The sequence below is a fragment of the Cryptomeria japonica genome, chromosome 4 (genome assembly GCF_030272615.1).
Source record: "Cryptomeria japonica chromosome 4, Sugi_1.0, whole genome shotgun sequence".
Classification (NCBI taxonomy): domain Eukaryota; kingdom Viridiplantae; phylum Streptophyta; class Pinopsida; order Cupressales; family Cupressaceae; genus Cryptomeria; species Cryptomeria japonica.
The window spans coordinates 608,835,286-608,858,183 of NC_081408.1; positions in this window are offsets into that span (position 1 = coordinate 608,835,286).

The window sequence follows — 22,898 nt, forward strand, 5'->3', positions numbered from 1 at the left end:
ATATTACCTAGGATGTAGAAAATGGCAACAAAGTTAAATTCTGGATTGACTCTTGGGGGAGTTACAGAACATTAGATAGTATCCTTTCTATTCCTAACACAAAGGAAAACCTAAGGAATTTGTGGAGGGGTTATCTAAAAGACTACATTGAAATCCCTGGGGGAGACTCAACGTCAGGTTGGAAATGGAGATCTCTAGATCAAACTCCCCTCTCTGAATAAGAAAAGTCAAAGTTCAGGAGCATGTTAGCAGAAAGGAATATAACTTTTAGGGAAGGAGTAGACAGGATAGTTTGGACAGGAATGAATTTAGGAGACTATAAAGTTAAAGAAAGCTTTGAAGAGTTGATCAAAATAAAACGGTTGGAAAATATGAACATCTCCCTTCAACTTTGTTGGGACAAAGTATGTTTACCAAAAGCATGTATGTTCTTATGGGCAGCATTGCAGAAGAGAATTCTAACGGCATAATAGTTCAAGAAAATAAGATTTAAAGGACCTTCTAGATGTGTTCTATGTAAATCAGATGAGAAAACAATGGATCATCTCCTTCTGGGGTGTCCTTATACTTCAAAATGTTGGGAATGGCTCTGTAGGAAGCTACAGTGGAAATCAGCCATGACCAATGATCTAATGAGTAGTATGAAAAGTTAGCCAATAATTTAGAAGCATAGCTTGTACAAAGATATTTGGAAGATTGCTCCCTCCATCGTAGTATGGGAAATTTGAAAGGAAAGAAACAGAAGGATATTTCAAAGAAAAGGAATGGAAACATATAATCTTCACAATAAGATAGAGGCATCAGTAGTAGAAACAACAAATAACAGAATTAGGAATAGTAACCTAAAATACTGTAAGTTCTCAACTTGGGATAGCAAGATCAGGAAGGATTGATTTGGATTAATAGTGCCTCCACATTATGGAAATGGAGGAAAAGAAAGTAAGAAGGAAAGAGAAGAATGTAAGTGGACAAAACTAGAGTTTGGATGGTTTAAATTGAGCTTTGATAGAGCATCTAGAGGGAACCCTGGCTTAGCATGCATAGGAAGCATCATTCATCATTGGGATGGATCTGTTTGTGCCAAGATTGCCAAACCAATAGGAAGGGTAACCAACAACATAGCAAAAATGGAAGCTTTGATTTCAGGACTACTAATGTGTAAGGATTTGGGAATCAAGAAGTTGGCAATAGAGGGGGATTCCTAGATTATCATCAATGCAGTAAGAACTAAATTCACTCTTAATTGGAAATTAAACTCTAGGCTAGATAGAGCCATCCAATTATTAAAGTGTTTTGATGAATACAATATAAACCATATATATAGAGAAGGGAATGTAGAGGCTAATAGATTAGCTAATTTTGGAGCAGATGGAATCTTCATTGAGAGAATAGGGGGATAAAATGTATAAGTTAGAAAGGGGTTTATATATTAGAATATAACTTCAAGGTCAATTCTTTTTTAAAGGAAATCGTAAAATAATTCAAATCTAATTAAATAAAGGAAGACATATTAATTAAAAGGTTATCATTATTAGGGATCATGCCATCAGCCACATTATACTCGGCTAGTAAAGCGAGACATGGATGTAAAGGAAGTTAACAACCAAAGGCTATCTAATAATGATAGCGTCAGTAAGCATGATTTTTTGCATGTGTTACACCATGCAAAATGAAGCAGCTTTACCGCTCCCAACTACTATTAATTGCAAAGAATTATCTAGATCCTTGTATTTTAGTTCTTTGGGGTTTGAGGGGTAGAAACAAAAATTGCAAAGAAATGGAGTCAATTTTGAGATTGATCTCGACTAGTGATAAGAGACTGATGGAATTCAAGGGATAGATTAAGTTGGAAAGATGGAGAATTATCCTGAAAGAGGTGGATGATTTCTCTCATAGATCCATTCAAGAAATATTGGGGGATGAGAAGCTAAATAATGAATTTAGGTATAGGATTAATTGTGATATACTAGCCACATTTGTTTCTATTCTTCTCGTAATAGGGGTAGGAAAAGGGGATGTAATACAATTATGTAGGACCATCTTTAGAGAAGAAAATATGGGAAATCTAGAGATAGTTGTAAGTAGTGTGGATGATGAATTAAGGATCCCTTTTCCAAAAGATTATGGCATTAATGCTAGTTTGAGTGGGCTTCAGAATGAGGGTAGGATTATTATCAAGGGACCATTGTTAGTCATTAGGGATATAGAGGCTTTCAACCAATATCTAGAAAGCATTGAAAGAAACGTGGATTTCTCTTTAAATGGCTTCATTTGAAGGAAGTGCCTAATAATAACTGGTGGGTGGAATACCTAAAACTGGAAGGTTATAAGACCCTAGAGGACATGCCAGAAAGGATTCAAGTTTTCCAACCTATAATCATCAAGGTTGTCAAAACCAAACAAAAATATGAGGATGAAGGGAGGGCTTCTGGTAGCACCCGATCTCTAAATGCAGGGGAGGTAGGCTCGTCCACTACTGGGCCACAAGCTATGGAAAGTGACTACATCAATCTCAGTCTATTGGAGGACTAAACTAGTCAGTTTGTTTGCTTTAGAAGGATTTTTGAAAATTGTAGCAGTTTGAGTTTAGAGGTCATATAGTTATTACAGTTTGAATTCAGATATATATATACTCTCCCTTATTTAAGATGGATACTGTTAAAGTACTATAAGGTTGTACGGTACCTAGGATTTTATTATAAGGAAACAATATATATGTTGGATATAGTTAGCAATAGGAATATGTTGGGTTAGATTTAATGACTTTGACAGGAATAGTCTTTCATCAATACATTATCAGATTTTAGGAAGTTTGTTCTCAGTAAAGATGACAATTAAAATGGTTTCAAATAGAATATAATATACAGGATGTTATTGGTAAATGCTCTTAGTTTTGAAATCATATTTTAAGGCATAATTTTTTTTTGGGTTTTGATTATGTTTGATGCTTGGTTGTTTGTATAAGATGACCATATAAATAAGAGGAGTATGAATAAATTTTGTTGATGCATAATTATGGTATGTAGCTAGGCATACATGCAAACTATTCTCGTAAATGGCTTTGAATCACAGTAGTAGTTCTCTTTTCAGTCACTTTAGCTTGCATACTATATAAAACTCAGTAGGAGTAGCTTTTCTTAGGGATAATAGATGGTAATATTTCAGTGAAATTTGAATTATGTCAGAATGGTTTCTGTCTTAGTTAGGAAGTCCAAATAGAGAATAAGGCACTTCAGAAGTTGGTTTTTAAGGTTTACTAACTAATAAGCTTGACAAATTTGTGAGCTCTAGTGATTGTTAGAATTTCAAGTTAAAAGTATTGCCCAGTAAACATGGTGTGGATCAAGAGAAAAGTCTCGACATGATCACAAACAGAGAAGGTGATGGAGCAGCAGAAATAAAGATGAAAAAGATGGATTAATGGCTCAAGAGGAACTGAACCAAGGAAGCAAAGTACCAAATTAAAATCTCAACAGTGGTATTTATTCAATGGTGTAATAAATGGTTGATGGCCAGGAATGTAATGTATAATAGATTCCAAGATTGGATTCCTTGGGTCGAGACCAGAGGTTTTCTTACCTGATTCTTTCCTACTAGTGCACTAAATCAGGATTGTAAAACTCTTAAAATCAATAAAATTATTTGGCTACAGCCCTTTACCTATAAAAAAAAATAGAGAAGAATTTGTAATAAATATGACCATGGAAATTCCCCCTTATTAAATCATTTGGATGTGGAAAAAAAATGCATTAATTTGTGGTAGTTGACTTTCAAATTTGAATATACTTGGAAAACAATTGGTAATTTCATACTTGCATTTATAATGTACATTGATTTTCTATGATGGCTTCAATGAATTCAGTTTTATATTTTATTTTATGTTTGTTTTGGAAGGCTTAGGACTACAATGTAACATATAATGTATCATGAGTATATGTATACATATATATGTACACACAAATATATACATACATACATACATACATACATACATATATATATATATGTATGTATGTATGTATGTATGTATGTATGTATGTATGTATGTATATATATTTATGTATGTATGTATATATATATATGTATGTATGTATGTATGTATGTATATATATATATATGTATGTATATATATATATATATATGTATGTATGTATGTATATATATATATATATATGTATGTATGTATGTATATATATATATATATGTATGTATGTATGTATGTATATATACATATATGTATGTGTGTATGTATATATATGTATGTATGTATGTATGTATGTATGTATGTATGTATGTATGTATGTATATATATGTATGTGTGTATATACATATATATACATATGTATGTATATGTATATATATATATATGTGTGTGTGTGTGTATATATATATACATACATACATACATACATACATACATATGTATGTATGTATGTATGTATGTATATATGTATATATATGTTTATATACATACATACATACATATATATACATGTATACATACATACACACATATATATATATATATGTATATACATATGTATATATATGTATGTGTGTGTGTGTGTGTGTGTGTACAACAATAAGAATTTTAAAAAAAAAATCAATTATAAAATTAAATAACACCTAATTCTACGTGTGTAACCATATGGACCCGTGAACATTTTTCACTTTAATGTTAGGAGTGTGTGGCTATTTAATTTTTTTACCACCCTTTTATGTCCATCATAGGCCATGTACATAGCTTGGTTGGCACACATTTTGAATATTAACTGAGGCCTAAAAACATCTTTTTTTGGTGAATTTGGGGAATGTGTTTGTTCTCTTCTTTACTTAAATGTATAAATGTATGCATATGTATAAATATGTATGCATATATGTGTATGTATATTCATATGTATACAATATGTAGATTTGTGCATTCATATCTATGTTTTTTCTCTTGTTTACTAAAATGTATATATGCTTGTTCTCTTGTTTAGTGAAATGTATATGTGTTTGTTCTCTTCTTTACTAAAATGTGCGTATGTTTGTGATCTATTGTTATAAATATATATGTATAATTATATGCATATGCATATATATGTATGCATGTATATACATGTATATATGTGTACACACACATACATGATTGAAACATAGACAATAAACTAAGAAAACAATAAATATATATGACTGAAACATAGACAGTAAACTATGAAAACTATAAACATATATGACTAAAACATAGATAATAAACTAAGAAAACAATAAACATATATGACTAAAACATAGATAATAAATTGAGAAAACAATAAACATATATGACTGAAACATAGACAATAAGATGAGAAAACAATAAACATATATGACTGAAACATAGGCAATAAACCGAGAAAACAATATAAACATATGGCTGAAACATAGACAATAAACTAAGAAAACTAAACATATATGACTGAAACATAGACAATAAACTGAGAAAAGAATAAATATATATGACTGAAATATAGACAATAAATTGAGAAAACAATAAACATATATGACTGAAACATAGGCAATAAACCGAGAAAACAATAAACATATGACTGAAACATAGACAATTAACTGAGAAAACTAAACATATATGACTACAACATAGACAATAAACTGAGAAAAGAATAAATATATATGACTGAAATATAGACAATAAACTGAGAAAACAATAAACACATATGACTGAAACATATATATTAGATAATTATTTTAGTGTAATTGAAGAATAATGTAACACCCAATGGCATAAAATAATGAAACACTCGATGCTATACAAATAATAATGTCAATGTATGTATATGTACACATATGTATATGTATGTATATGTACACATGTATAAATATAAAAATGTATATATACACAGGTGTAACCCTAGATAAAATCACATCATTGATGTGAATTTGACAAAATAGGTATAATGAATTTCACATTAGAAATGGAGACTATAATAGGTGTACATGCTAAGTTAGAAATGGAGACAATAACAATATAACCACTAAATTCATGATTAAAAATCAATAGTTTCGAATAAAAGTAGACAATAATTTATATTTTTTGAATTATAATGTGAGAGATCATTGGTCAAAATATTATGATAGTAAATCTGTATATTTAAACCCTACATGAAATCATATCATTAATTCAAATTTGACAAAATGGGTGTAATGGATATCACATTATAAATGGAGACAATAATAGACATTATAAATGGAGACAATAATAAGTATACATGTTGATTCAGAAATGGTGACATTATAAAGTAAGAGAGATCATTGAAATGAAACCCTCAACGCCATAATAGTATTCCCATTAAATGTCATGATTAAAAATCAAGGGTTTCAAATAAAAGCAGACAATAATCCATCCCTTTTGCATTTTGTGTAATGATTTTGGCATTATAAGGTGACAAAGATCATTCAAATGAAACCCTCAACACCATAGAGAAATGATGAAAAAACAAAGCAAAATGTAGGTACAAAGGAGTAGAAATCCATCATTGAACATGAAAATTGCAAGGAGGAAGAATGCATGGGTGTTATTTGGGCAAATGTGGTGAAATTTTCAATCGGATGCAGTGAGGAAGTCATATTTGTTGCAGAGCCTATCGTGGAAATAAAAAAGTAGGGAAAATAATCCCTAAATTTACCAAAATGAGATGTTTTTAGGGCTCAATTAATATCCGAGATGCATGCCAACCCAGATATGTACACGACCAAGGGTGGACATAAAATTGTGTGCCAATAATTAAATGATCACACACACAACATTAAAGTGAAAAATGTGAGTGGGACCATACAAATAAACACTTAGAATTAAGTGTTATTTTAATTTTTAATTAGATGTTACTTAATTTTGTAATTGGATATTTTTAAAATTTATTTTGGTGGTCTCTTGAACCACTATAGGCACAATTATCACTATGTATCGGGCAACACTTTGAAATAACCACTTTTTGACCCTTTCACACATAATGAATTCCATATCGTGCATCGTTGCTACCCAAAAGCTAGAACCATAGTTATGATCAATTAAGTTGCATATGGAGACAACCAAAAAAATCATCAAAATATAATGTACCATTTAGGATTTCTAGGTGCGCAAAGTTAGCTATATCTACTACTGGTACCCTTCCTCTAGGATTTTATATGCACTTTTCCAATGATTTCCTCCTTTGATGGCATTTATAATGTAGGAATATGGGTTTGTAAGTTACACATTTTCAAAGAAGTCTAAAAAGAGGAGCCCAAGGAATGCACAAACCCTAGTCAAGGATATCTTGCAAGAATGTGGAGGTTCATGAAGAACAAATATATGAGTTTTACTATGCCTTTTACTCTCTTTCTCACAAGTAAAGTAGTTATAGAAAGGCTAGGGACAGTAGGAACTTAGCCACAATCATATGGGATAAAGAGAAGAGTATTACTTATTATGACTATCAGTTAGCCATTAGAGGAACAAGTATTTTTTACCCATTTTTTATTTAAGGGCTCTCAAGAGTCTCCTAGTAAATCTTTTGAAAATGTTGAATGAAAATGGAGGGGGTTTCATGATTCTTTTAGGGGAGATAGGGAAACAATTACCCTGTCAGCATCTTTATGATGATTATTGCATCATCCCTTGGAATCAAAGGACAATATTGATCCCATTCTCCAATGGCAATGATGAGATGATAAGCATGTAAAAGAATGCAATGAAGAGAGGAATGGAAAAAAATTATAAGATCACAGTCTCCTTTTTCCCTACAAACTTATGTGAGGAAAGAGATTCAAGATAGCCAGAGGTTTGCAAGATAATAAGATGCTTCTTTACAAAAGACAATGCTCAAGTGTTCAAAAATAAAAGAAAAGAAACTGCACAACATAACAGTGAGACCAAAAGGAACAACTAGCCTAATGACTTGTGAAGATAATGAGAAATGACCATGAAGGTTAACATAAAAACAATGCCTTGAAGGAAATTTTGTAACAAAGAGTTGATAAGAATATCTTTAATGTTGAGGAAGAGGTGGAAATGTATACTTGTCAACTTAGAAATGTATGCCTGAATTATAGTTGTTTCTCTTTTTCAAAAATCTTGTTGCCCCTATAGAGGTTGCTTGATTCTTAGAAGACCAAAATAATACAAGGAAATGGGGTTTGTATGCATGATTTAAGTTTGGGAAAGGGAAATACCCCATTACCCTATCCATAAGTAAATAGTTATAACAAAAAGAAGGTTTCAAAATCCAAAGATAGCTTTTGTCATTATTAAGGTTGTGAAATTTATGAATAGAAGATAGTGTCCCTAAGGAAAGAATGGCATGATTTGATGGATTTTACAAAGAGGGATCACATTTGAAACATAAGGGCCCATAAAACTTTAAGGAATAGTTTCATTTCTAGATTGAACTTATGCAAATAAAATCGATAGCCACAGTATCGCAGTCATCTCATAGCTCATGCACCATAAAGACAATGAGCCATAAATCATAGTAAGGGGTCCTTAGTCCATTTCATAAAGTTTGAGAGGGTAACACATTAGCTTGTATGTGAAAATCTAGTGATAGTAATGGAAAGACAATGGTTCATGAATAGGCTCATGATATTATAAGATATTGAAGAGGTCAATGTACTATACAACAAGGGTTTTGGAGTAAAATTCATGATAGCCCATAAATATGGACAACCTTGACAGGCATAAATGAGTAAAGCAGGGTGTAATACTCTAACAAATATAAAGAATAGTATGTATGATTGTAGAAGTCACAAAGGTAATAGATAGTAATGTTTTGTAGCCTAAGAAGTCATATTTGAGTGCACCTACCATGGTAATAATACAAAGACAATACTAACTCCAAGTGAAGATGCTACAAATTCATTATATAGATGAGAACGTATATGAGATTTTGTTTATAAAAAAGAAAGTGATCAACACCAGGTCAAAGGCCCTTACAATAGTCTAAAAGACAGTAATTGTTAGGACAATTGGTGAACAACTGAGAGGGGGGGGGTGAATCAATTGTTGACAGATTATGAGAATTAAAGCACTTAAAACCTTATACCAGAATAACTGATTAAGCATTAAAGAATAAATCAAAACTAGAGAATCAATACCATGCAACCATAACACATAACACCATGATTTGTACGTGGAAAACCTCAATGAGGAAAAACCATGGTGAGAAACCCTTCCCACAGTCAGATGATACTTCTACAGCAAGTATATGATTACAATAGGGGCCTGCACATGTAGGAAGGCACACTGCCTAGAGCGCACTGCTCATCACAATGGAGTCTCACTGACTACGGAGATGTCAACCACCTCAAGATGTTTGGACTACAATCCAAAGAGAAGAACTGCTAGTGATAGCATCAAACATGCCAGATTATAGTTCCGGTTAAGCTCAATACCAGATGTCTAAAACCTCTTACATAAACCCAACTCAATCACCTATGATCGACCAAATCCTCTACACAAATTATTATTACATTATTCGCTCCTTTCCTATTCCCATATGTCCACACCCGATCATACATTTATACCAACCCAGGACCTAACCAATTAGGTTGGCCACATAAATGATAATACAATAGATCCATTACATAATACTAAAATAAAATCATAACACATGTTGGCCTAAGGCCAAACACATATCATCCAATCAATCAAACATCTCGGAAGCGCATCTGAGGATCCACCAATACATTTCATGCAAACAAGTCCATAACCTAGATAGCACCAAACATAAATTAGATCCACTCATGCCAAAGCAATGACACCAATCAGTTGAGGTACGAACACAATCGCCATCAGCATCTTGAATCCCTTCTAGAACTTTCACCAACACCACTTATGCATTACATAAAAGATCTTCAATAAATCTCTGTCGGTGAAACCCTTACCAGACCAATAAAGAAAGCTTACTAGAACATAAGATAGTATCTGATCATCAAGTCAATACCAACTGACTGAATCATACTTCAAAAGCATATGAACCATCCATACAAACATATTCCATCATCCAGATCATACCGGTGACAATCAACTAGTTAACTTCCCAATCCAATCCATCTACTGGAAGCCGGTAAACAACCATAACAGCAAGTGTTGACATCAATGACAAAACATCAGTGCAACACATAATCAATTCCATCATATGGCCAACAGTCTCCCCCTTTGGCATTGATGGCAACACAAGATGTGAAAAACTTCCAAGTGCCAATAAAATGCCAAACAAGTCTCCCCCAATGGAAGACCGCCAACAATCTCCCATGAAATCATATAGCAATGAAGCTCTTAACCCAAAAGTGAAACAAAAAGACCAAATACCATCAAACTCCCCCTAAAGAGTACAATCAATAAATAGAAATGGTTTTTCACATATATTCCTCCCCCTTTGACAGCAATGCCAAATAATCGAACAGAAATTGAAAACTCTAAATCTCAAGGTTGACTACTCCCCCTGAGTAGTAGCACTGATTGATCAATCCGAAGAAAAAGGTATCTCTAATAATGCATATCAGACTGATGCACAATTGCATGAATTAAGTCTCTATCAGAGGGGTAGAAACCCCCAATGTGTCTCTCAAATACTCAAATGATTCCCAGGACAAAGGTTTAGTGAAGATGTATGCTATCTGCTCTTTAGTGTTCACATAAACCAATCTGACTTCTTTTCCTTCCACCTTTTCTTTCAAAAAGTTATATTTGATTAATATGTGCTTAGTCTTGGATTGAAATACCGGATTCTTTGATATGTCAATAGTTATAGAGTTATCACAATGGATAATTACTGGATCATTACAACTTACTTGTATATCCTTCAACATCTGATTCATCCACATAACTTGAGTACAATTGGTTGCGGCTACAACATATTCAGCCTCAGCAATAGATAAGGAGATGCATGACTGCTTCTTATTGATCCATGAAACCAACTTCTTCCCAAGGAAGAATGCTCCACCGGATGTTCTCTTTCCGTCATCAACATCACCTGCCCAATATGCATCTGTATATGCACATAAAGTAAAGTCATCATCTTTAGGGTACCATAAACCATATCAGTTGTACCTTGCAAATACCGAAATATCCTTTTTATTGCACTTTCATGATTTTCTCTTGGATTACTTTGAAAACTTGATACAATACTGATTGCATTCATTATATCTAGTCTAGTCTGAGTTAAATATAGCACACCACCAATCATGGATTTATATCTTGTAGAATTTACTGAAGGGGATACATCCTTAAGTGACAATTTTTCACTTGTAACCATAGGAGTACTAACCGTTTAGAATTTTCCATACCAAATTTTTTCAACATTTCCCTTAGATACTTAGTTTGACAGATAAAGATGCCTTTGTCAGTCTGAGTAATCTGCAAACCTAGAGAAAATCTTATTTCTCCAGTCATAGACATTTCAAATTCACTATGCATATTATCAGAAAATTCCATGCACAATTTTTCTTCACCTCCAAAAATGATATTATCAACAAATACTTCAATAATCAGAATATCATCATTAGTGATCTTACAGAATAGGTTATTGTCAAAATTACCTTTTATAAAATATACTTATCTAGCCTTGCATACCAAACTCTGGGAACCTATTTTAGTCCATATAGGGCTTTCCTTAATCTGCAAACCATATTTTTATCATATGTTAGTAAAAATCCATCTGGTTTCTCAATAAAGACTTAATCTTCAAGTTCTCCATTCAGAAATGGACACTTAACATCCATCTAATAGACCTTGTAGTTCTTATAGGCTGCATAAGCAAGAAATAGTCTAATAGCTTCAATTCTAGCTACCAGTGCAAAAGTTTTACCATAATCAATTCCTTCCTTCTGAGAATATCCTTTGTAGACCAATCTAGCATTGTTTCTTACAACATGTCCATCCTCATTCAGTTTGTTTCTAAAAACCCATTTAGTTCCAATAACATTCTTATTTTTAGGTCGAGGAACTAAAGTCCAAGTATTGTTCTTTTCTATCTGATCTAATTCATCTTCCATAGCTTTCATCCAACATTCATCTTTACAAGCTTCAACTACTGATGCCAGTTCAATATGAGAAATAAAACATACCTCGTGATTTTCCAATCTTCTCCTTGTCATAACTCCCATGTTTTTGTCTCCAATGATCTGATTTTTCAGAATGATTTAGCCTTACATACCTTGGTTTTTCTTATTTTCAGGTTCTCTATGCTGCTCTTCATTTACAGTTGAGTTTTTTGATGATGTTGGGGTAACTGGTTCAGTATTATGTTCTGGTATAGGCACTACCAATTCAGTTATGATCATTTCCACTGTCGGTTCACTGTCATAATATTTAGCTTGGTCTTTGTACTGCTCATCCACTTTCACATTAGCGCTCTCCACAATTCTCTACAATCTTTTGTTATAACATCTATATGATTTGATTCTAGTTGAATAACCAATAAATATTCCTTCACCACATCTAGGGTCAAAATTTCCAATGGAATCATCTCTTTTGATATAACACTTACTTCCAAAGATTCTAAAATATTTAAGAGTAGGAGAATGACCAAGCCATAATTCATAAGGTGTCTTATCGGTATCTCCTTTTATATGAACTCTATTGAATGTATAAAATATTTTACTTACTACTTCTCTCTAGTAGATATGAGGCAAATTAGTTTCCATCATCATGCTTTTGGCTACATCCAAAATGGTTATGTTCTTTCTTTCCACAATGCCATTCTGTTGAGGTGTCCAGGGTGTAGATAACTGTCTCCTAATTCCATTTTTCTCACAATAACTGTTGAACCCACCGGATGTGAATTCACCACCTTGATTTGATCTCAGGCACTTGATTTTCATTCCTATCTCTATCTCAACCATAGCTTTAAAGATCTTGAATTTCTCAAAGGCTTTAGATTTCTCCCTTAGAAAAGCAACCCACATCATTCTAGAATAGTCATCAATGATTAACATGAAATATCTATCACCTTGAAAGCTTCTTATATTAGCAGGACCACATAGGTTAGTATGAACCAAATCAAGAAAACCATTATATTTATCAGGTATGCTCTTAAAAGAAGTTCTGATTTGCTTACCCATTTGACATTCTTTACATACCGAATTATGAGGCTTCACAATCTTAGGCAGATCTCTAACTGCCCTAGTTGAACTGATCTTTACAATGCAATCAAAATTTACATGACACAACCTCTTATGTCATAGCCAACTTTCATCAATATGTGAAATCAAACATGTCTTTTCACCGGAGTTCAAATGAAAGATGTTACCTTTTGTCTGTGTACCAGTTGCAATCTTCAATCTTGATTTGCTAATGATTTTGCACTTTCCATCTTTGAATTGTAATTGAAATCCTCTGTCTACCAACTATCCTACAGTCAAAATATTATGCTTCAAACCTTCAACATAATAGACATTATCAATGTTATGCTTACCATCCAATGAAATGGTTCCCCTTCCTTTGATCATGTATGCCTTGTTATTACCAAATCTGACTTGACCACCATCAAATTCTTGCAAGGTTAGAAACTTTCCTTTATCACCTGTCATATGATGAGAACATCCACTGTCTATTACCCATTCATATTTGTCTTCAATGTTTGCTACAAGGGCCTTTTCCTCATTCTTGATAATTGGTTCCGGATCATCTTCCTTCATAGCATAAAATACCCAATCTTTTCCATTGTTGGATCCACTAGTTGAATCTCATGCTAATTCTTCTTTTGAGTCATCAGTTACTCCTTCCTCATTAACATAGTAGCATGATTTATTTTTGTATTTCCTATACATATGCTTGATATGATATTCAGGCTTAGGCTTAAAAGATCTTCTTTCTCTTTCTTCCAATTTTGAATTCCTTTCAAGACATCTAGATGCGAAATGACCTATCTTATTACATGCAAAACATTTGAAAGGAGATTTTCCTTCATACTTACTTCATGACGGACCTCTAGGTATCCTTCTAGCAAATAGGGCTTCAAGTTGCTCAAGCTCTTCATCTTTTTTCTTGATCTCTTCCAAATCCTTTGCATACAAAACTCTCCAATCTTGCTTTCTGGTTGATGATGTAGATACCTTAAATGCAGTATCAACCTTTGTAGCTCTAGGAGGACCAAATTCTTCAATATCAAAAGCAAATATCTTCCAAACAAGAGTATCTCTATTGACAGAAGAATTAGGCATGGTTCTTAGCTCATTAATTGTAGTTACCTTCATCTTATATATCAGTGATAAAACCCTTAATACTTTTGAAAAAATCTCTTCCTCGCTTAGAGATCCACCACAGCATTGAATTCCCAATACAATTTCATTAACCCTTTCCATGAATGCTGAAATTCTTTCATATTCTTCCATCTTCAAGCTTTCATATCTTACCTAGTAACATTCAAGTTTTGCAATTTTAACATTTAGATCACCTTCATTCAGAGTCTCCAACTTGTCCCATATAGCTTTTGCCGATGATTTGTCTAATAGTCCCATGATTTGCTGATCTGATAAGGCACTTAAGATGGCTTCTCTAGCTCTATAATCATTCTCAATGTTCTTATCCAATTATGTCGGTGCATGAATGCCAGATGTCGGTGCATGAGGAGTGTAACCATTCTGAGTTATTTCCCAAATTTCCTTTCCAATGCATCTTAAATGAGTCTCCATCTGAATCTTCCATACTCCATTGTTTGTTCCATTAAGCCTAGGGTTATCCTTCCAGAAAACATGAGTTGAACTATTAGTTGTCATAGGATCTTCCTCAAGTGGTTAAGCTTCTACAAAAAGAGGACCAGGACTTGATACCAATTGATAGGATAACCATTGAACAACTGAGAGGGGGGGTAAATCATTTGTCAATAGATTATGAGAATTAAAGCACTTAAAACCTTATACCAGAATAACTGATTAAGCATTAAAGCATAAATGAAAACTAGAGAATCAATACCATGCAACCATAACACATAACACCATGATTTGTACATGGCAAACATCAATGAGGAAAACCCACGGTGGGAAACCCTACCCACAGTTAGATGATACTTTTGCAGCAAGTATATGATTACAATAGGGGCCTGCACATGCAGGAAGGCACATTGCCTAGAGTGCACTGCTCATCACAATGGAGTCTCACTGACTACAGAGATGTCAACCACCTCAATATGTTTGGACTACAATCCAGAGAGAAGAACTACTGGTGATAGCATCAAACATGTTAGATTATAGTTCCAATTAAGCTCAATACCAAAGGTTTAAAACCTCTTATATAAACCCAACGCGATCACCTATGATTGACCAAATCCTCTACACAAATGATTATTACATTATTTGCTCCTTGTCTATTCCCATATGTCCATGCCCGATCATACATTTATACCAACCTAGGACCTAACACATTAGGTCAGCCACACAATTGATAATACAATAGATCCATTACATAATCCTGAAATAAAATCATAACACATGTCAACCTAAGGCTAAACAAATATCATTCAATCAATCAAACATCCCAGAAGCGCATCTGAGGATCCACCAAAACGTTTCATGCAAATTGGTCCATAACCTAGATAGCACCGGACCTAAATTAGATCCACACACGCCAAAGCAATGACACCAATTAGTCAAGGCATGAACACAATCACCATCAGCATTCTGAATCCCTTCTAGAAGTTGCACCAACAACACTTATGCATTACATCAAATATCTTCAATAAAGCTTTGTTGGTGAAACCCTTACCAGACCAATAAAGCAAGCTTACTAGAACATAAGATAGCATCCAATCATCAAGTCAATACCAAGTGACTGAATCATACTTTAGAATCATATGAACCATCCATACAAATATATTCCATCATTTAGATCATACCGATGGCAATCAACTAATTAACTTTCGAGTCCAATCCATCTACTGGAAGCCAGTAAACAACCATAACAAGAAGTTTTGACATCAATGACAAAACATCAGTGCAACACATAAATCAATTCCATCATATGGCCAACAATAACAACCTTGCCAATAGAGCATATAGATTGTCAAATATAGTTTAAGGTCTCATTTAAACCCCTAAAGGGAAATGCATGCATAAACATGACTAAGGTTTGATTAAGATTAAGGGATGATAGGAGATTCACAAATACCATGTAATTGATCATATTTTGAAGTTCATATATCTCATGGGGGCTTCACTTAGTGAACCTGGGTTATAGCACGTGCGTTCATGGCATACTAAAGAACCCCCCTATTTTCAAAAAATATTGCCCGAAACTCCTTTTTTGTCACCCCCTCCAAATACTCAGCTCGAATTAAAAGCCCCCCTATTTTCACCAAATATTGTATTTTTTCATAGCCAGAATTTAAAACCCCCCTATTTTCACTGATAGGCAATATATTGCACCCTCATTTTTGGGATATTAAACCCCTCAATACGAATGCACATGAGATAAAATTGCCTAGTCAGTGAATCCCCTGTGATATATCTAAATACCTACACTTTGAACTAATTTTACCATCTTATTGTGGTGGAGTTAAAGCCAACAGTTCAGTGAAGCACTTTGGAATGGGCGATCACGACTATGAGTTTCATTGACAGTATAAAGAAAACAACATACTGATTGTCATGAACAAGAAAACCATGTCAAGTATGCTCATACAATGTTAAGGATCTCATTGTCCTAGTCATAATTTGCCTCAATCACAAAAATCAGGGACACATATTGGAGATCAAGAAGGAATAATAACACTAGACAATATTGGAAAAGGTAGTCATAGAAAATGGACTGTTATGAATTCACAGAGCATGAAAAGAGCCCAACTACACTTACAAAATAATTCAGCCTTGTAACCCTTAATAGCCAGAAGTTAATGGATGATAATCATTAAAGGGTAAATAGGACTACCATTAGAAACATCATGAGATATAAATGAAGAAAAGTTATGATAGTGATGAAAGATTTCAGTCAAGATCTTATGGACTGAGGAAGAAGATAATAGTGAGCAAGGTCAAAAGAGCCTTGAAAATGAAAGAGCATTCAATAAAAATGATAATGCAAGAGTTTTGTAGGAGCACCTAGGACTTAGGCTAGTAGTATTCTCTCAATTTTGGCTTGTACTAACCCTATCCAAGTTAGGTAGTGAATAAGGACTCCAGGAGTATCCAAGTGTGAGTGTGATGAGTGAAATGTAGGCCTAGTGGAGTTAGGTTCTTCCTAGGTTTGCATTTTGTGCTAAATAGTGGTTTGAGTAGGTAGTTGACCTTCTTGATGGTCAAAAGTGTCAAAAATTTATATATTAATTAGGGAGGGTAAAATTACCCCTAAACATGTTTTAAAAGTCATGTGTGATGACTTAGAATAGGCCTCATAGGTTGAGAAGGCCAAAAAGTGAAAAGTGCAAAGTTGCAAAAAGTTGTCATGACAACTTTTGTCCTAAATTGGTTAGCAATGGAGTTAGGGATTGTCCAACACCCAAGGATGACTCCACATGTAGGGAATTATATAAGAACCCTCTCTTGCATAGTTACCAAGGTTGGAGATTTTGTTTTGTAAGTTCAACAATCTGAAACTACCCATTTTCAGACTGTTTGACAACATTTGGCTTTGTTTTGCTCATTTTGTAAATGCAAATGGATTGAATCCATTGATCCAGTGATGGATTAAGTTTCTCTAGTGTGTTTCAGAGCATTTAGTTTCATTTAAAGCTTTGTAGATAGTTTGTATTAGTGTTTTCTTGTTTTGGTTTGCAAATAGCGAGTTTTGGCTTGTATATAGCAGTTTTATGTAAAATGGTTGCCCCATGAATTTCACATGTGCTGACATCACAACCTATTGGTACATGAAGGGAAACCACTTGTGCAGTGTACATATGCAAGGACAAGTGTTGGAGATGACATTTAATGTGACTCTCACCTTGTTCTAGGTGAGTCCAGGAGCAACCCAGCTAGAGGAGACAGGGTGAAATTGAAGTACAATGTAATGCCTCGCCAGGAAACCCCGAAGGGATTAAGCTAAAAAACAAGAATAGAGTGCAACAATTATTTTTTTTTAAAGTTAAACACAACATTAAGATACAACAAGATATCTAAGTTCAAATTACACAGCTGAAGACATCAACTAACACCTAAAGAGTTTCCCAACGTGATTACTTAGTTACACAATTAACTTAACTCACACTAATTAATCCAATAAGCCGATTGTCTTAATAATGAGATAATTCTTAAACAAGGATGATTTATTTTAGTAAAACAAAATATAGATCACAAGATAAAGTTCACCCATTAAGGTTTATTCATACCTTTCATTTATACTTTTCATTAAAATTTGATTCATGCATCTAATTTAATACACTTGAATTTCATCATAAACTAACGAGATCTTCCCATGCATACTTAATTTCCTTAACAATAACTAAATATATTCCATTATTATAATCTACATTCTTTCATGATCCAATTTACTGCATTTAAAAGACAACTACATATATGCATTTACAATTAATTTCATCTAAACCACTTACACATTCTATCAAAATGTCATCCATACATGCTAACACTAAAACATGAAACATAAGAACAAAATAAACACATAACACCAAAATGATCTCGGAGTTCACCCCTAGAGGGCTACATCTTTGGGTCTGCTCAACTGCAAGACCCCTCTGATAATTAAATAAGTTTAGGGTACATAAGTTCCACATCATTTACTTTCCTGCCATCGAGGCGAATCATACCAATAAACACCGACCACATCGGTGAATAAATACATAAATGATCCTTACATAGAAACGGATCCAACTGAACATATTAAAAGCTAATACAAGGTCCATTGCCCAACAATACTCTAACTAGAGACCTGACCCGCTATGGTCAACCACAAATCAACACTCGACACCCGCATAAAGGACATGACCAGTTAAAACACCACCACAAGGCAACAACCAAACTAGAAATTGAAGACATGAGCAGGTCCCCCAAATCATCCAAACGACAGGGTCCAAACAAAAATATCAACATAGGACACAATGACAACTCAACCAGAATTGCAATGAAATTAAGCTTGACTGCAACACCATTTACACAAGATCCTAATACAGGCAATCTTTTCTTAAAATAGCCAAAAGCATAAATAACTTGCAATCAAAGATTTTCTAGACAATAAGAAAGTACAACTATTTAATACAAAGAAATCAATTTGCCATTTGCCCAATAAGTTAAATAAGATCTCATAGAAATAATTCTCCTAATGTATTTTAACATAATTATCAATTATAAAAATTATAAGCTTTTCTAAAACATTCAAACTATAAACTGATTTTATAACTATTTATTATACCTATAATTATATTACAAATATATATATCAACTCATAACCAATATTCAAATAACAGTAAAATAATATAATACCCACCATAATGAAAACACATCTAATATATATATATACACATGTACATGTACATGTACACACACACACACACACACACACACACACACACACACACACACACACACACACACACACACACACACATATATATATATATGTATATGTATATGTACATGTACAGGTACATGTACACACACACACACACACACATATATACATATACATATATTATAAATCATAAATTATTCTGATTACCCAACCTGTGGGCACGAAACCCGAAATAGCCACGTCACAGTATGCACAGAGGTAAAAGAATAATAATATATACATATACATATATATATATATATATATTATAAATCATAAATTATTCTGATTACCCAACCTGTGGGCACGAAACCCGAAATAGCCACGTCACAGTATGCACAGGGGTAAAAGAATAATAATATATATAAAAAAAAACATTAACATGGTGGTCCTGAAACGGTAGCCCATACCCCAAATTTATATATTATTAGTATTATTGTTTTTTTGTTTTTTTTTTTAAAAACATGTAAATAATTTCCAAATTCATTAAAACCCTTTTGATAGAATTTACATAGAAATAAAATTTCCAACTCAATAAAATTCATTCACAGAATTTTATTCCAATTACTTTTTCTTTAAATTAGATAAGCCAATAAATTTAATTCACAATTAAATTTATTTCTAAAGAAATCAACTAATTTCACAGAGATTTATTTAAAGGACTATCAGAACAAATCAAACAAGAGAGAATCATTTTTCCATAATAATTTTCCTAATTTTCTCAAAACTAAACTACTCCCATTAACTAGAAAATTAACATTAGGCAAGAATTTTAAATCAAAACCTGAATTAACCAGAAGAGGGTTTTGGATCTGACAAATAATTTACACACACACCATTCAGAGAAAAATAGAATTATTTTCTTAAAAACCAACAAATCAAAGAAGCCACCCAACCTGGTATAGCTTTCCTAGAAGAAATTTGTAGAAGAGCCCTAATCTTTTCAATAAGCTCCCAATAAATTTCTTCACCTAAATTCCTGACCTATTTCCTGTGTATCTAAAATAAAGACCTATTCCCTATTTAAACTAAAATCTAGGTTCAATAGTTTTTTCTCAAAAACCTAAATTTAGAATAAAAGTAATTTTATTTTATTTTCTAATTTTATAACAAAAGATTAGCTAACATGCAATAATTAAAAATCATTATTCTTTCTTTTCTTTTCTCGTGCAAATTAATTAATTTTCTAAATAAAGAATTAAAACAATACTTTAATTCCAATTAATTCTTTTATTAATTTTTTTTATTTATTCTTCTATTTATTTATTTATTTAGTCTTTTATTCTTTTATTTATTTATTCTTTTATTCTTTTATTTATTTATTTATTTAGTCTTTTATTCTTTTATTTATTTATTTATTTATTCTTTTATTTATTTATTTAAAATTCTAGGAACAATAAATATAACTAATCTAATTTATTTTTCCACTAAAATTTAAATAAAAATATATTTCTAATATCATGCAGCTTGCAACCTAATTTAATTAATTAATTAATTAAGTTTATGGAATTATCTCATAGTTGAATTGTTTATGCATTGAGATTATAAATTTAGTTAATTAAAAGAAATGTTTTTCTCCTTCATTTAATTTTTAATTAACAAAGATAATAGTTGCATTTCACAATATTAATGAGGGTAAAATATTTTTAATTAAATTAAATTCTCAAAATCAATCTTACACACTATATAAAATAAATATGAATAATACTCACTTTTCTAATCAAAATTGATTTTCTTAAATAATTAAAATTAACCTTTCTATTCCAAAAAAACAAAAGGGATTAAATTATTTTTATTTCAAATAATTTAAATCTTCTCTTTCAAAATGCATAACTAAATAAACTCATGATTTAAAATTAACCATTAAATTAAACTTGCTACTAACATGAATAGGGCAATTTTTAAATAAATGATTAATTATATAAAAGAAACCTATTTACTTTAGTTTCTTAATTACTAATGCGTAAATGAACACATTAAATCAAAATAACTACTTAGAATTAAATACTCAATTTAACCACACGCCAAGCACACAAACCAAGTAAGCCAACCAATTGCTCGACTCGCAAACCCAAATGAAAAAGGAAACTGATGGAACACAGGCGACGCTCACTTGAGTATGACTAGGGTAAACTAAGGGTTTTACGACCACCTAACCCAAATTCTAAGGATGAAAGAGGTATACTCAACCCTGCAAATCCAGGTGAAGACAAACCTCGCACCTAGACGGTACTGTACCTGCAATCTCCTGCAACCAAGAGTGTGTATATATATATATATATAGATGTATATGTATATGTATAGATATACATATATATGTATATCTATACATATACATATATATACATATACATATATATATATATATGTATATACATATAGATGTATACATATATATCTATACATATATATATGTATATATATATATATATATATATATATATATATATATATATAATGAAGATGTTAGCTTGAGATTAATAACAAAAATCAGGAGGACAATTTAAACTTACATAAGAATCGATGTGAAAGCACATTAATAGATATGCACAATAATTATAATATCTGACTATAGCATTACCTCATGGTAATTCAACCATTCAAGAATGCCACATAAAAAGTCAACCAAGGTCAAACCAGTTTTAACAAAGTTGACTAGGGTGGGGGTACTACATCCTCCCCCCCTAGGCTCTGACTTACTCCCGAAAGTCGTAAGGTTAAATGGAAATCATGCAACATGTATTAGCCCTAAAAATCATTTAACAATTATTAATTTGCACATATAAATATTTTCTCAACAATTGAAACATTATTGCTAAATCCTCTACGAATGTCATTATCCATTTGCAAGATACATCTAAAACCATACACTTCTTAAAATATTCTAGGTATTATCCACAATCATAGCAAAGAAACAAGAATTTTTCTTCCTTTCATTACACCAAATTAAAGCATTAAAAGAGGTAAGCAACAATTACTATACTCATCTATCAAACATGACAAGAAAACATGCCGAGAAAACATGCCATCATGATCAATTTGTTTTACCAATACATCTTTTTCATAAAACTTTATCGCATAGAACTAGTTTCAAATATCAAATTCTACAACCAAGTTAACTTTCATGAAATAAGAGCAACATAAATAACTCAATTGTTTAAACTTGGCAGGCATATAAAAACCTTTCCAAAGACTATGTCCCATAACATAGTGACAAGTTAACACAATTTACTCCATGATCACACATAATAATCATCCACATAACTAGAATGCACACCACAAAAGGCCACATGTGAGCATGTATAATGCTTGGTCAAAGATAACATGCACGATCAACATCTCTATGCCTGATCTCAGAACAATAATATGATCATAAATATCCAACATCTCACTCAAAGGCTTGATGGTGCTAGGGCACACCATTGCGGTGCTACCTTCCATACAAGACCTT